We start from the raw sequence: 16,902 nt of genomic DNA, 5'->3' as shown, positions 1-16,902 counted from the left end.
ACACCATGAAGCAGAGGGAGACAAGGGGGATGTGTCAGTGACAGTCAAGGTGTTTGTCTGGCCATGGGGTGGAGCTGCACAGGTCCCGGGACAAGAAGCTGTAAGAAAAATGAACCCGCCAGCAAGCGGAGAGAAACGACTGAGGCGGAAGCTGCTGATGCCGCTTATATTCTGGGCTTTGGAGGAAGCTGCAGTGCCGGGTGGAGAACCTGATGTGGCGAGGAGGAGGAAGTGGCAAAACTCCATGGACACCTGCGCTGTGAGGCAGTGGGAGCTGCAGGTGGGACCTGTGCGGGTCTGTGCTCGTCACGGCTGATCAAATGCAGCTTTTGGAAGCTGTCCCACCACAAAATGCTGGCTCTGCAGGGACCTCGGTGTCGGCATGGTGGTGGCTGAAGGCCCTGATCCTGCCAGCAGCAGGCAAATGTGGGCAGGTGGGCTAGGGCCATGGACAGCTGAGGAGGCCATGTTGTTGTGGGACTGGCAGGGCCTCATCATCCTTTTTGGGGGAAAAGCATTTCCTTCTTATTTCCTGCTCAGTACAGAGTACTCCATCCTTCTCAGGTGCTTGCATAAATGATGCTTTTCTGTTGCAATAAACCTGTTGTATCTCTGAGATCAAACTGAAGAGGTCTGAGCTGGGTCACTCATTTAAAATATATATATGTGTGTATATATATGTATATATGTACGTATATATACGTTTGCAATTCTGTTTCAAACTATGTTCAAAGCAGCAGGCTATAGCAATGGCAATTTGTGAGCAATTACTGTGTTTCGTCACTCAGAGCTGTCTTGTGCTTTTATACCAGGTTTTCAAAAGGGCCCAGAACCCACCCAAGGATGGGATTTTAGAAGTGTATCCTCTAATTCAAGTAAAAAGCAGAGGAGCAGTCTTATAAAGATTATCAGTTCAATCATGTCCTTACGCCAAAGAAGCATCTCTTTGGAAGCCCAAACACCTGTTCATCTTCAGTCAAAGCTGGTAGTTGCTGATTTTTTTAATTTTTAATTATTTTAGTATCTAGATGAATATTTTAATAATTATTTCATGCCTTTAAATGCTGGGGGAGAAAACATGCACAGCACTGCTCATGGGAACATATTGGGAAAGAAATCTGACTTGTGTCTGTGCGCATGGAGAGGCTAAATTGTGGTGTGAGTAAGGGTTTGGGGCATGTGAACCTGTCCCTGCGCTCAAGGCTCTTCCTGGTGGGTCTGAATTTCTGCCTCCCAGGCAGGCCATGGTAAGACCACATGCATGGGGGCCTTTCTCTGGTTTAACCAGTTCCTCCTTGCAGTAATGCCCCACACTGCTATTCTGGAAGGAGAAGAGGTGTCCTTACCCTGCACTCACCTTGATGAGTGTGACCATCACTCCAAGGTCTGGTGTCAAAGGGGTTTTGCCCCACTGCACTTGTGGTGGTGTTTCTCTTTCCATGCTCTTGGGAGAGGCAAATGCTAAAAGTAGGAAACCAACCTTAAAGCTAATATTTGAAAATGAAGCGAAGAATAGATGGTCCTGAACCAAAGGAGTGCTGCACAATGTCACCCTGGGCACATCCCTCAGTCCAAGCCAGGCCTCTGGAAGCTGACCTCTCTGCCCCTTTACTCCACAGGCAGCAACAGATGAGAACCCAAATGTGGGGACCACTGCTTCAGCCCCTTTCACCCTGACCGATGCTCTGGGGGTTACCACCCCTGGTTTCGGTGCCGTTGTGATGTGACAGTCATGGAACGAGCAGTGCTGGGCTCCACAGGAGTGCTGAGCATGAACCGCTCCCTGCCGACAGCACCCATTGTGGGGCTGGAGCATGTAGCAGGACACAGAGTGTTTCACAGCACTCCTGCTCTGACTGCAGATGCGCGTGAGAGGGGAAGATCAGCAGCTCAGCTGTCTGATTAATATGTAAATGTACCCAGCTATGTGTGAGTGCTCTTAATGAAGTAACTCACACTTCTGCCTCCATATATCAAAGGTGATTGATGGAAAAAGCACTTTAGGTGCCTGCTGGAAAGCATGGAAGTTGTTTTTGTCGACATCTTTCTTTTAGAAAAAAAAACTGTAGACCTAAGACTGAGATTTCCTTAGGGAGAAAAAACAACCCAGCCTGGGTTTAATCTAAATTAATCCAAATTGTTGGCCGCGCTCCTGCTGTATCTGTAAATTCACAGATAGGGATAATCCATCAGGATCGTGTACAAAAATCCACAGGGTATCTTAAATAAACCTTCTCTTTGGCTGTGGCTTGCAGCTGACACCTCCTGTAAGTTACGTGATGGTGCCTAAGGAGGGCTGCAGGCTGAGGCAGGTGCAGTGGGGAGGATGGGAGACCCAAACCTCATGGAGGACATTTCTTCTGCATGGCTTTCCCAACCCATTGCACATTGCACGGCAGTTGCTTGCAGCAGGCCAGCCCTGCATCCTTCTGGGCAGCGCAAGGGCTCTGTGAAGTCCAAACCCAGCAGCAGCGAGGGGTTTAGAGCAAAGAGCCTCCAGGCAGGGAGGGAAATGCCACTGCAGGGAAGTCACCTCAGTGTGTGCCCTGTTCCTGGCCAAGAAGGGGCTGCTGGAGTGCAGGGCAACGGGGCTCTCCTGGGGCAGCCCCAGTGACAACATGTCCTGGTGAGGATACCCCAGGGACACCCCACCAGCAGCACTCTGAGGCACAGCACCCTTTTGTCCTGCCCCTAAAAAATGCTGTCTGCGTTTCACAATCACTTTCTGCAAAATAGAGACCATTAAGCTGGAACTGGCTGCAGGGCCAGGGCCAGAGGGAGGCTTTGCAGTGGCAGTAAAATTTGGCACGATGCTGCAAACTGAGAACTGCATAACATCTGCTCCCCGGGATGGAGCTGTAGAGCTCTCGATTGCTGCAAGATCTCACAAAAGATAAAATGCACTATGTTGCGCTGCTGTCAAAGGAATTTCAAATGCATGCATTGTGCTGTAGCTCTGCGTGGCTTCCTCCCTGCTGCTGTGGCAGGGGCTGGGGGCTGGAGCTGCCATGCTGGACCAGGCTGGAGCCCTGCTGGTGGTGCTGGGTAACTGAGCACCATCACTCGCTCAGGTCTCAGTGCTATGGCTACCTGTGCTGGTTGTTTTGCCCCTGTCCAAATGCAACAACCTAGATGCACACTCCAGCATTTCAGGTGTTTCTGTTTTGTTTTCTTACAGTTCCTCTGACATGGGAGAGTTAGCTCCTCGTGAGCTGACAAATAATGGTTTATTGTGTTCTGGATGACAAATTAGTTTAAGATAATTATTAGGCAGATGTTTAAAACTTTCAGTGCAAATCAATGCAATTAAACATGAAATAACACTTCATAATTCACACAGAGAAATATCTTCATGTGAGGCTAATGTTTTTGAACAAAGCTCCCCGTGAGGATCACTTACTCCATGCTACAGTGGTGCACAGTGGTTGGGTGCTGTCCTGGGACTGCTTGGGCTGGTTTCTCTCCCTCAAAGCCTGTTTTTCCTGGTCTTTCCCCTGTGCTTTCCCTGATTTTTTTCCTGCAGTGTTTCTCCAAGCCTTCCTCCTTGCTTTCAGCTTTTCAGCACATGCCACTGGTGCCATTCATTTTGTGTCCGGAGGGCATCTTGGAACAGGCTGCCCCAGGGGAGAAGCTAGTGGTACGGCCACTGTGCGAGCGGGTCCCCGACACTGAGACAAGGGGTCAGGATCATTCTTCTGCTTCTCTGTAACAGCAGGAGGAGCTGGCAGCTTCTGTGCCTTGCTCCAGACCTGCATCCTCCCTCTGCACAGTCATGTACTGCTCGCTCCCTCCCACAACAGGTGAGCAGAAAAAACAGGCTGTGCTCCTTTGGGCTGCATTTCCTGCATGCAGGGCTGCTCTTTAGTTTGGAGAGGAAAAAAGGTGGGGATAAAAAGTCAAAAATCATTCATCTCCCAGACAGATCGGTAAAATAAAGTGAAGGATACAGCTTGTGCTGGAAAGATGGAGGAGGCTGGCCCACCACAACATGCTTTTGTCTTCTCCAGCTGGGAGACACCTGCACGCAGTGCCCCCATCCTGCCTGAGGAGTAGGAGGGCTGGTGAGGTGGGAAGGAAGGCTCATGAGGTCAGGAGGGAATGGCCACAGCTGGGGGGTTCAGGCTGGCCTGGAGGAAAGGCAGGCTGGGCCCCAGCCTCTGTGTCAGAGTTCCTCACTCATTTTCTTCCAGTGGCTATTCACTGTTTCTGTGCAGCCTGAACTTGAAGAATTTCAGAAAAATTGCTGTTACTTAATGTTATTGTAGCTCTCAGACCTAAAAATATAGATATATGCATGTAAATATATACATGTATATGCATTCACTTTGCTGTCATGTAACAGGCTATTTGTGTAATAATAATAATTAACCAAATTTAGACTGTCTCTGCCAGTGGCATTCAGCCTTTTACAGCCATATACAGATCTTTTATGGTGTTTTTTTCTTTTTCCATCCTTAACCAATTTTACAGCCTTTTAATGGCAGCAAGCATGCACCTCATCTGCTGTTTTCAAGCTGCAATTTATGTTGTCTCTCAGCAGCATTAATTCCAGCACCTGAGGCGGGAGAAGGGCTTACTGCCACCAGGCTGATGAGCAGAATGGATCCGCGCTGTTTAATTAGGAGCAGCAGCCACTCCCCACAGAGCCACTCGTGCAGTGCTGGGAGGAAGCCTGAGTATTTTCCTTTTCCACTCTCTCCATCCCTGGTATCAGGGGTGGACAAACACTTCTCATCAGCTTCTGGTAGACTCCTGAGGAAGGGGAAAAGAAGATGAGGAAGAAGATGGATGGAGCTCGAAACAGGAAGATGTGGCAGATAATTTGCATATCATTTAGCATTTGTGAGAACAATCATAAACCACTTACAGGAAGATGACATACAAGGTCTGCCTTGTCAGCACAGCACTTTTAAAACACTTCTCTCCTTTCCAAAATAAGTTCTCCACAGTTATTTTCCTTTGTAATCTAGGCACATCCAATCTCCTTCCTAGGCTTTATGAACTAGAATTTGGCATAGCTCTGTTTCGTCTGTTCTGCTAAAAGATGGATAAATAAATACAGCCTTATGAGGTAGGACTGGAAACTCTGGAGTAACAGGCTGCTGATGAGAAATGAGTCTGAATGGGGATGGAGGCAGCCATCAGGTGTGGGCTGGATCCAGCTTGCCGGCCTGCAGAGACTGCTGCTGGCAGAAATCCACCTAGCTCTCCTCTTGAACGTCTCCATATGGCAAACTCTCCCATATTTGAGAAACCAAGTTTTTGTTTCTTATAGTCAGGAAAAGGATGCAAGCAGAGCTCGGTGCTTTTCAGAATGTATTGGACAGAAAAGGCATTTTTGGCAATTACCAGCTAAGCACTGCAGAAAAGCTGTTGTTAATGTAGAAATACGCCATAGATGTGTCATGTTTGGGGAAATGTGTTTTGGCCGTAGTCATACCATGGGACGGAGATTCCCACAGTGACTTCAGGCATATGGCATGGCACAGTGTGGCCACCACTGCCCCCTGTATGGGGCACCAGCACCAGGACTGGTGCAGCTGCTCCCCAAACCATTCCTGCTGATTGTCAGTGGTGCTCGGGTCATGGCTGGGCGGGGAGGAAAGCACACTGCTGCTGTGCTGGGATCTGGAAATCTGCTGGGGACAGCCCAGCTTGACACCACTGTTAGACAAATGTGCGGCAGCATGTGCCAGGGTATGGCTAATGAAGGATGGAGAGTTATTCCATCACTGTAGGGTTACAGAAAACAGCTTTATATCTTTTTAATGAGCTTGCAAATTAGACTGCTAAAGGTAATAATGTTGTTGTAATTTACAGAGATATTTGGTTCTTCCAAGGTATTGATTAAGGATTTAGAATTATATGAAATTAATACAGTATGGGCTGAGCAGATTTCAAGGTGGCTGGCTTACAATCCTCACAACACAGCTGCAAACAAGGGAGCAGGAGAACTTGTTTCCTCCTGGTCCTGGGGGCTCAGGCCTTTCTCTTTCATGATTTAACACGTCTGTTGGTGGTTTGGGGGAGAAAATGGAATGTTCATAGATGTCATTAAGCCAGAAGAAAGGTGGAGAATGAGGTAGTAAGTCACTGAGGCTGAGCATCAAGGGGTTGCATCTTGGCACAAATAAAAAACGTTTGTTTTTTAATAAGGTCAAACATCAAGTCCCTCATCCTGGAAAGCAGCAGCAGGCTGGTTTGCATGGCAGGGATTTCTGCCCAGACAAGCAGGGATCAAGGGAACAGCTGAGAGATTATGGAGAATTAAAACTCTTCATCCAATGCTGTAGCCTAAAGGTATAGGAATAATTTTGTCTGGATAAAGAGGGTAATTGCCACGTTAGGAAAGAGACACAGTGAAAACGTGATGTGAACATTCCTGGAACATGTCCACTGCTGAATGTGCTTCAGCCTTGCAGGGAAGGCAGTGCTGGGAGCAGGGCAAATCACAGACACTAAGGGGCTGTGCCCCTCTGCCCCAGACTTTTCCTCTTCTGTGGTTGCTCGGTGAGAGCCTGCTGCTGCTTTCAAGTATCAGAAATATTTTAAAACCATCCCCTTTCCTTGGGGAAAAGGTGGCATCGCAAACAGCCACTACATTCCCTGTGAGATCAATAACGCCCTGCAGGAAGCTAAATCGTCCTTTATTAATCTGATGAATTAGCCTGATACAGGGATGAACAGACCAACAGCATGGAAAATAAATGCATGTCCTGCAGCAAAGCTTGTCAGCTATGGACATGGAAGCATCTTTCCTTTTATCCATAACAAATAATCTTGAAAGCTGGGCTGGGAGACCAGAGTGACTGCTGAGGTTTATCAGCACTATGTGGACAGAAAAACTTGCTTCTCTTCAAAAAGCAATTACACAATCATGCAGAGATGAGCAGTTCCCCGCTGTGCTGCCGGATTAGGGAGCTTGAATGTCTTCCTCCTCTTGTTTTAAGAAGGCCTGATTCAGCAAAATAATTAATACTTTTTTTAGTATCAGAGTCCAAGAGAGCTTGGCTTTAGCCTTGCAGAATCAGGATCCTGGAAAAAGAGGAAATGAAGTGGCACCCCTTTTTCATCTGGGATTCAAGAATGCACAAGCAAAGAGCAACCAGCAGCAGCTCTGAGCAGGGGGATGCAGCCTTGGCTTTCTGTGAACATGCTGCACACCAACACAAATTACTGTGTCTCTCTCTGAAAATGGCATGATTGAGCTGTCCCTTGCAACACGTGGACAGCTGTGAGAAAGTCTCTGCCTTACTTTCAGTTGCATTGATTCAGCCAAATCAAGGCTGGCTATTCTGCAAGCACAGGCTTAGTATAGAGTTTAGGAAGGTATTTTTGAAGTAAAATATTCAGTTTGCCAGTGTGGAGAGACTCTCACTGTAAATCATGCCCCAGTTTTCTTTTTCTTTGGGGAAGGACAGAGGGCTTCTCCACCCAGCTTATTTTGGCTGCTTCCTCACTGCTTTTAACACCTCACACTGATGTGCTGGTTATAATCTCCATAGCCTCAAAAAAACAGACCAGGTCTGCAGCCAACAGCAGGGCAGGTTTGTGCAGACAAAGGGGAGTTTTGCTCCTGCCACTGTGTCGGCTCTTCGGTGCTTATGTTTGCACACCTACTGGTTCCCTGGTAAAATAAGCATCAGCTCTCATGCCAGAGCCAGGACTGCTGAGATGGCAATTCTTCCATCATTTCATGTTTTCTTAGGAATAAGAATTTCAGATTTTATTTAAAATGACAAGATTTCTCAGTTAAATTTTCAGAAAATACTTCAAAATTGTAATTAGGGTTGGAGGGTGTGTCCGAATTTGAAAATGGTTGGACATGGCAGCCTGGATTGATGGATGTGTATTTAAAACTGCCACTGAGATCGTGTGTTTGAATGCCTAAAGGTGCCCTGGGAGATTTCCAGGCAGGGAGAAGTGCCTGGATCATGGTGCATTTCCTCAGGAGAGCTAGGGGCTGCATTTGGCCCACTGAGTTTCAGAGCCCGGGTCACAGACTGAAATACCAGCATCTCTATTTCAGCCTTCCCAACTTGCTTTTAACTTCTGTTTGTTAGAAGATACAAATATACAAATGGTCCCCTACAGTCACTGGGTCTGTGGATGCCCATAGACATTACTGCATGGGAGGAAGGCACTTTTGCATGTTCAAAACCCAATTCAAATGATTAACCTCCTCCAAGGGTGATGCTTTGCTCATTTCCCAACCCTGTGGGCAAATATGATTTTTTTCAAATTTTTAATCCAAACTTCTCAATAGAATTATGTAAATCTGGTGCAATCAGGAAGGCTTTTAAGCTGTGATGGGGATATCATGGTCCTCTCCCATTCTGTGAAATTGCTTTACAGCCAGGTTTTAATAACAATGACAGACGTGCTTGATTGAGATTTGTGTCTCAGTTAATATTTGGAGTCATTTGCAGGTGAAAATGAAGAGCTGTGTGTATCTGTTAAACTGAGGGTGCATTGAAAAATTATCATTTTAATACTGAGTGTGGAGATCCCAACATGTTGCTATAGGAGTGTATTTCAGGGTTAGAGGCTTTGGAAGCTTCTCATTATAACTGTGATTTATTTTTTATTCCCCACCCCCAAAGTAATATTAGAGATTTAGGAGCATTTATTTCAGGTGATAGTGAAAAATGGAAGATTAAGACAAGGTACTAAGAAGGGAAATGGGGAAGATGACTCATTTCTCTGATGCACAGGGTGAAAGCTTAACTGAAAGGGTGAAGCTGGAATTTTATTGTCAGATCCTGAAAAATGACATTTCAGCCTCTCAGGGGAATTCTTCCTGAGCTCTGCCATGCTGAGAACCATCTGCATGTGGAAGAGCAGTGAGGTGGGGATGGTGGCACAGCGGGACGGGGAGGAAAGCAGCACAATACATGTCCTGGAAGAAGTGGCTGTTCCCTCACAGGTGGGAATGAGCCAAGGAGTGGTGTGGAAGCACAGGGAAGGGTTGTTGTGCCTCCCTGCCAGGTCACAGTGCCATGTGTGAGGCCAGATCCATCGCTGCGGTGCTGTCAGGGATTTTCTCGCTGCAGGCTGTATGTGAGGGCTCACGAGGCCTCAGTGCAGCAGGGAGAGCAGCCCTCCTGCCTGCCAGGCTCCCCTCCTGCCTGCCAGGCCACTCACGGGCAGTGCGGTGCTAATGTGGGCCCCAGCACCACTCGCTATCGATGACGACAACTGGGGTTGATGACTCAAAGCGGAATATCACAACATGAGGCGAGGCCGTGACTCCACTGCCAACCTTGCTGCCCCTCCCAGGAGCACGGATCTTGGCTGTGGGTGCTGGGGACGCCTGGTGGGCAGGCTGTGCCCTGTCACGGGGCGATTAGGGCTCGCTGCAGGGCCTGCCCTCTCAGGGTACACCCGGCCTGACTTCATCTTGAGAAAGAAGAGGAAGAGGAAGCCAAGTAAAAGAAGATGCATCGTGATGTATCGACTCATTTTCATGTCCAAAGCCCCTGTCCTCAGGCTCCTTGCTCTCTCTCCTCATACTGTCCTCAGTTACGTGCTGAGTGAGACAGTGACTAATGGAAGATCTGATCACTGCTCTGTGAAAATCAATGGTGAGCCCTCCCCGGTGCAGGACCAAGCTTTCATGAGGAAACTGCTGCTTGTGAGCTAGCAAAGTGCGTGGGAGAAAAAAAAAAAAAAAAAAAAAAAAAAGCTTCTTAAAAGTTCTTTGTGGTAATTATCTTTTAAATTCAGAGGCTTGTGATCCAATCAAAGTGGAAAACCATAACCTTTGCTGAGGAGCAGGAGGTGGAGGGTGCTCAGTCCAGGGTGAAGGTTTGTGAAGGCTAGTGCTGGCCATGTTCCCCTCATGAAGAAAGAGCAGCATTCCTGTGAGAGATGGTCTTTGGATGATCACTGCCCAGGGCTCTTCAGAAAATCACCATGTTTTGCATTAAGGACAGCCTTCCTCATATAGTACGTTGCTGCAATTAATTGCCTTGACACATGATTAGTACCTGGGGGCAAGGACAGACCGCTCTGTTGATGGGGCTGGGATGCATTATTAATTGCATAAACTGGCTCGGCATCAAAGGACACGAAGCAGTGGCTGTGGTGGGTGTTTATGAGAGCTCATGAGATTTGTGGCTGTGCCATGCTCCTTTGCCATCCCCGCCATTATTAAGATTCCCTCACTTCAACTGTTAAGAAATTAGTCTTTAAACGTGCCCCCCCCAGCATGTCAAGTTGCTATGTTACTGTGCAGTAGGTCTTTGATCTGTTCTCCTTTGCACAGAGAAGGTATCCAGCAGCAGGCACAGCATGGGGAGCATCTCTCGCGTAAGCAGGTAACAGAGGAGGGGTTGGGACACAAAACCTGAACTGTCTGACCCTGGCTCGTGCTGATGGGATCTGATGTCCTGCTTTGAGGTTTGGTTCTATTTTCTGCTAAGTCGTTCTGAAAGGAATTAAGTTTGTGAAGGATGTTACAGGATTTAACAGAGCAAAAGTTAAAAATAATAATAATGCTCATATGGTATCATTTATTCTCTCTGCATCCCATGTAGATGAAGCAATTTTATAGCTATTGTTACACTATGCTGGATCCCTTCTTAGTATTAATTACCAGACAATATAATACAATTCAAGCCTTACATCCTTCACTAAAATGAATCCTAAAGTATTTCACTGCTGATTATCACCTATACATACCAATAAGGCTGCTCTGGAGGGCACTCAGGAAGCAACTGCAGGTGGGGAGGGACAGCAGCATTACGGGGGGGATAACAAAACCTGTAGGATCCTAATCTCCTGTGGGTGGGGGCCAAAGAAAAGTCAAAAGGGGCAGGTGGGTATGTGCACTGTAATACAGCTTGAAGATGGGACCAAATCTCAATATATATATATATTTTTTCAGACAGCTGCTATTTGTGCTATGGGGCACCTGCATCATCTCTGTTAACCAGGAGGGAGCCCCACGACCTGCAATTTATTAATGCTACTTCTCCTTTTGTCTCCAGACTGCACTAGCTCTGTCGGCAGCAGTTGCAGTTTGCACACCTCTGTCTTGTATGAGTAGCTAACCCACCCTTTCCTAACCCTGCCTCACGCAGCTGCTGGTGGTGGGGTCCAGCGCTGCCCTCAGCCTGAACACAGTGATGGGAGGCTGGCCTCACCCCTGGCCAGGCAGCACAGCCTGCTAAAATTCCAATTCCTCATTTTGACAGCATCACCCTCTGCACTTATTACATTAGCACTAAAGATTGTACGTTTGTACATACAACTTTTTAGAGTGACATCTAAAGGGAAATATGGGTTATGCTACACACTGTTATTAAGTGCCTGAGGCTCCAGCAATCTTTTTTCCTGCCAGAATTGATTCACTAAGAAGCATATGGAAGTATAGAAGTGGCTTGTATTAGATTATATTCCCCTTGCTAACTAGATTCTAATTTTTCTTCTTTGTTTTTACTTCCAGTGTTTTGCATTGTCATAATAAAAAGCAAATTGTACAGGAGAAAAAACACCAACTGAATTTTAGCTTCTTGGCTCATGCATTTCTAGGGACCTGTGCATTACACTGGACTGGCTTCTATATATTTGAAATTCAACAAGAAAATCTTCTGTCTGAAATTTATCTTGAGTTGTTCCAAATTTCAAATGGAGAACAAGCACCATAAGTTTAAGCACATTAAAGAGAGGCAAGCCAGTGTATTGTGGAAGGTGCACAGATGTCCAGAGACTAGAAAACTTTCATGGAAGATTAGGAAGGAAAAGTAGAAAGATAAGCCAGATATAGAAAGAAAATGGAAGGAAAAAAGCATCATTGGAAATACTGAACCATATACTCCCTCCCTGCTCCAGCGAAGCCATGCTGCATATGTCCAGAATAGCCCTGCATTGGTTTAGCTGCTGTAGTTGGTTTATGCTGGGTGTGTTTGGAGGTGTTCACATGTTCTCTTCCACCCAAAGTGCTAAAAGGTTGCAACACCCTGGTTTTCATGGGGCCAAGCTCTGCACGCTGTCATGTGGACGTGCAGAACTCTGTTTTTTCGGTTGAACATCTCCACATTTGTGTCAAACCTCATAGCACCAGAATTAAAAGCAAACCTATATAAACCACACCACAGAAGAGCAAGGTGTGCAAGCTGCTACTGTGGGTGGCATGCACTGAGAGGAGTGCATGGGTGGTCACAGCACATAGCCAAAATGTCATCTGGCCCTGTGGTCTTGGGTTTTTTACGTCTCACTGAGTTTTACTCAGCAGAATTTTGTGCAAAATTCCCTAGGTTTCTCATTTCTGCTCTCCATTGTACCCATGGTGACAGTGCAAGGGGAGAAATGACCAAAAACCTCGTCCTACCGAGCAGTTCCTTGGGGCCCCACTTCATGATCTCTATCATGAAAATCTTTTTTTGATAGTTTGTTTTAAAACCGGGGCTCGGGGAGCTCTACATAGTTGGGGTTTGGCTGGTCACCGTGGGCAGGTCATTGTTCCGGCTGTTTGAGGTGCTGCAGGCATGCCGTGTTGCATGCAGCAAACAGTGACCTGCTGGTGGTGATGGTCCCTCTGCTCTCAGGTGCCTGTGTGAGGCCATCTGTGTGTAGGTTGGTGCCTCGGCCTCCCATGGCAGTGTGGAGCCTCTAGTTTTGGGACTCAGTGTGGAGGGAGGGCAGCAACATCGAAGGAAAGGAGCCAGGTGGGGTTCTCCTGCCCACATTGACTATGTGTGGTCTTCCTTCCAGCAGAAGACTTGCTCTACAGCTATCGCAGATGAGTTCTTTCTTCAGCTGAAGCCTCACGTCAGACCATGCAGTGCCTCTTGCTGGAGTGGTGAGTGGCTCAGAGGGAATAGCACTCACAGTGTGTGCTAGAGCCTCGCTAGTGAAAAACAGCAGCCCCAAAGGGGTCACTGGTGCAGGGCACCCCATGATACTTCGTCACCCTGCCCTGCTTTTACTCACATCCTGAATTTTAAACACCCCCAAGTACTAAAAACTTCAGGTCTGCTTCTAAAAGAAACCTGAGAAGATTAAAACTACAATAGCAGTGATAGACTCATCTGTAATAAAAGTCAAGGGCCCTGTTAACCAAATACTTCATTTCATAATTCAATTTAAACCCTGCTATGACAAATTCAGTCTTTTGAAGCAGACAAAAAATATTTTCAACTGATGATGTATATTTTAATTTCATTTTAAAAATATTATGTTAAGATACGGTAATGACAAAGAAAAGACGTGTGTGGGTGCTCGGGGCAAGCCTAGCGCAGACACATTCTTCAAAGCAAATTTATTACCATTTTCACCTGTTATGTTAATCATCAGTCATGTATTTTATTATTGTTAATAGTTATTTTGCATAATAATATTTATAGTTGCTCTGGCCCCCAGAAACGTGCTGGGGCTCTAGAGAGCAGAGGGAGCCACCCGCACACCCAGTGCAGCCACAATATTCCTGGCTCCATGTGGGCAGGGGTGAGCTCTGTGTGCAGGTGGCAAATTCAGCTAACATCAAAATGGGAGAGTCCTGAGGGCTCGCAGAATTCCCTGTGTCAAAACTTACTGTACCATTGCCAGTGCTCTGGGTGCAGATGACCCCTACTTTATTAACTTGTTGTAGGCATTAATTGGTGAGCAGTTTTCTGGTTAAAATAGAAGTTGAACCTTTGAAGCACATGTATGGGACGTGACCTTTATATCTCCTAGTCACCGTCAGGATGTGCTAAGTGCTCTGCACCTTGACATTCAATAAAGTAATAAAGAAATAAAATGTACTAATGTAACCTTTACAAAATAGTTAAAATGATAGTTTAATATTTTATCTCCCAATAGAGTGTTAAAGTAAGCTCAATAAACCTTGGCAGTAAATTACATTCAGAAGGAACACAATTTAAATAACATTATGGTTATGATAGTTCGCAAATTATGTCCAAACTGCTGCTTGAGGGAAAAAAAATAAAAAAATCCAACCAGGTTTAGGGTGGGGCTGTTGACTTTATTCAATTTTTGGATAATAATGGGGCCACTAATCAACATTTGATAGTTCATCTGGAACCTTAGATCCTTTCTCCCCATATCTTCTGCCTAGACAATCAAGAGGATGTTGTAGACATACATCTCTTAGCAGCCAGAGCAGATGAATCTTCTGTATTTGAGGCAAAATTTGGGTTTCAATTTGTCTTTACTAAAGATGTGCACACAAAAAGGACCAAAAAAACACTGCATTAGGGGAAGGTGAACAAATGAAACAAATGAATGGGTTCAGCAAGATCCTATGTTTGCTTGAGAGCTGAAATAATTTCTTGTTCTTCATGTAAAGCAGCACGGGTTGCTGGATGGGCATCATGACTCAGGCTGTAAAATCAGGCTAAGCTTGTACTTGTTGCATACTGAAAGTGCTGCAGTCTCACATGTATAAATGCATGCTATGTGCTGGAAATATGGAGTGACAGTGCTATGGGATGATTGAAATCTGTATATGATCTTTAAGTTCTTTAGAAATGTATATACAAGACTACGTGTGTCATCTCACATGGAGGGATCTTAAACTATTTCACAACATGTTTTTTGGAATTGTTTTACCCAAAGTGTGTTTCTTCTGCATTTAGTGGTGATATAGCAGTCTTTATCCATTGGCCTGGATGCAGTTTTGATCTTGGTTTTACCTAACTAGACAAAACATGCTCATGAAAGTGAGGGACAAGCACCCAGCATAGACTGGGCCGGTTGTCCATGAGTGATATCAGTTTTCTACTTGTTCTCCTGCAATATTAAACCCTTCTCTGCTTGAGCTAGCCTTTGATTGCTTGTAGTGCTGAGATAGTATTTGGACAGGGACCATAAAATTACTCTGATAAATAGGTAGGGGTAGAGAAAACAGTCATGCCTCCACTCTGCTCTAAGGTGTCGTGGTGGAAAGGGATGTGTTGTCTATGGCAGGGAAGAGCCAGGATTGCTAAACATCAGGAAAACATGCACTGGTGCCATCATCTCAGGTATTGCTGGAGGACTGGCTTTGTTTCTTACAGCTGTCTGGAGGTTTCTGTTTCTCTGAAGCTGAGGACAGCACAGCAAAGGCGTGGGAGGTAATGTTCAGTGAGGGGAAGAGACAGAGGAAAATCAGGGCTGATGCTAAAAGGGAAAATGAGCTGAAGGGAAGGAAACAGATCTTAGCTTTGGGCAGTGAAAAGTGGATGCATGTTGCATATTGGTGAGTGCCATTTTCCAGAGAAATGGTGCTTTCTATGAGCAGTTGATCTGGATTGCACTACTAAAGGTTCATCGTATTGTTCCTGATGCTGTTCTAGGCTTAGGTGGTTTTGTATTTTCTATGGAAAGAAATAGCCTGCTGAATGAGTTTTACTGTATAATTTTCACTGAATGTAATTTAAAAAGGTTTCAGTATAACAGCTTTTTATGCCCCAAAGGAAACTGAGAACCAAGAGGTCAACAATTAGTGATCTAGCTTCATGTCATTAGATTTCCACCCATCATGGCAGCAGCGATTATACTGCACTAACCGAGCACCAACTGTATAGAACAAAGTGAAGGTGATACCTTTTTTATGGTGGTACCATAAATGCTTTGTCTCTGCATACCTTTACCATTGGAAGTGAAGAATGACTTTCAAGCACGTGTGAAGAAAGAGCATAATCTTACCTCCACAAGAGTTAATTTCACCTCCTTGTGACTAAATAGGAAAATGGAGACTTTTGTCAAGCATCTGTACTTTCTTCTTGATTAAGGCAGATTACAGATGCTTAAATGGAAGGGGTTTCACACCTATGGTGATACTGTTATTACTGTAAAATTATCCAAGTGTAGGGTATGCCTTCATTCCTACAGAAGTAAGATAAACTTACTCTTTCAAGGGGGAAAAACTAATAAGAAAGGAGTGGGCTAAAAATGTGATGTACCAGGAAACTCTCTGGCCCCAAATTCCTAGAGGTTCATTGGTTTGTAATCCAGACATGGCTCAGTCAAGGGACAAGCACACATCTTGATTTTCTTTTCTTTTCTGTGGGCTTGCCCCTTTTTCTGTTAAGTGAAACATGCTGAGTGGTATCTAGAGTTATCTCATTTCTGTTACTTTTATTTGCTTTTCCTTTTTCCACTCAGTAATTTCTCAGCTTTTCAGTTAAAGAATATACGTGCTATCACAGAGTAAAGAAGTTAGTTTGACATCTCTGTAATTTTAGTAAAAATGGTGACAATTTGAAAAATGCATTAAAAAAATATGATAACCTAAAATATGCCAGGAACATCCCAGTGTTTTTTAGGACTGCTGGGTGAAAATATTGCAGCAAGAATGGTGAAGAATGAGTTTCAGCAACAAAAAAAGGCAAATATTTAATGAAATATTTATGCAAAAATAAACTAAATGAAGATAAAATTAGAATATATTTTGCTTAAAAATTTGCTCTAAAACACCTTGGTGGGGAAAAAAAAATCTTATTTGATGAAGAGATTTCTAGGGTAGGAAAAAAAAAACAACAGGAGTTTTCTGCTGGTTTTAGCTGTCAGATAAGAGCAGGAATTGAAGTCAAACACCTACATTTAGCAGCAAATGAACAATGTGCTGAGTCCATCTGTAAAGGGCCACCTGACATGGTCTGAGTGGCAAAGGACAGGCACCCTGTCTACACCATGTGCCAGTGTGGGTTCTGGCTGCCCCGCTGCTGCTGCGTTTTTCTCCCGGTGGGCCGGGGTTTCTCTGGTGGGCTGGGGTCTCTACAGCAGACAGGTGACTGTAGCCTGGTGCCTGAAAATGTTCCAGAACACATTCCTCTGTAAGCAAGGCCCTAATGTGTTTTTTCTGACAGCCCTAACCGTGCTTATGAATAGTTCGTAGTAAAAGCTTCCATGGAGAAAAAGCAATTAAATCTTACTGGCCTGGTGTTTACATTTTTTGGACTACAGGTTGGAAAG

General features: G+C 45.3%; 1 protein-coding gene across 1 annotated transcript in view; it reads left to right on the top strand.

The window, feature by feature from the left end:
- Nucleotides 1–252: 252 nt before the first annotated feature.
- Nucleotides 253–16,902, top strand: part of SH2D1A (SH2 domain containing 1A) — a 41,655-nt gene continuing 25,005 nt past the window's right edge. Inside the window, exon 1 of the mRNA XM_082770633.1 lies at nt 253–280. The gene's annotated coding sequence lies outside the window, so the exon portion shown is untranslated. The remainder of the gene's footprint in view (nt 281–16,902) is intronic.

Source organism: Aythya marila, assembly GCF_965140915.1.
Source record: "Aythya marila genome assembly, chromosome: 13".
Lineage (NCBI taxonomy): Eukaryota > Metazoa > Chordata > Aves > Anseriformes > Anatidae > Aythya > Aythya marila.
Note: the sequence above shows the minus strand (reverse complement) of the source record. Positions and strands in the feature narration are given on the sequence as shown.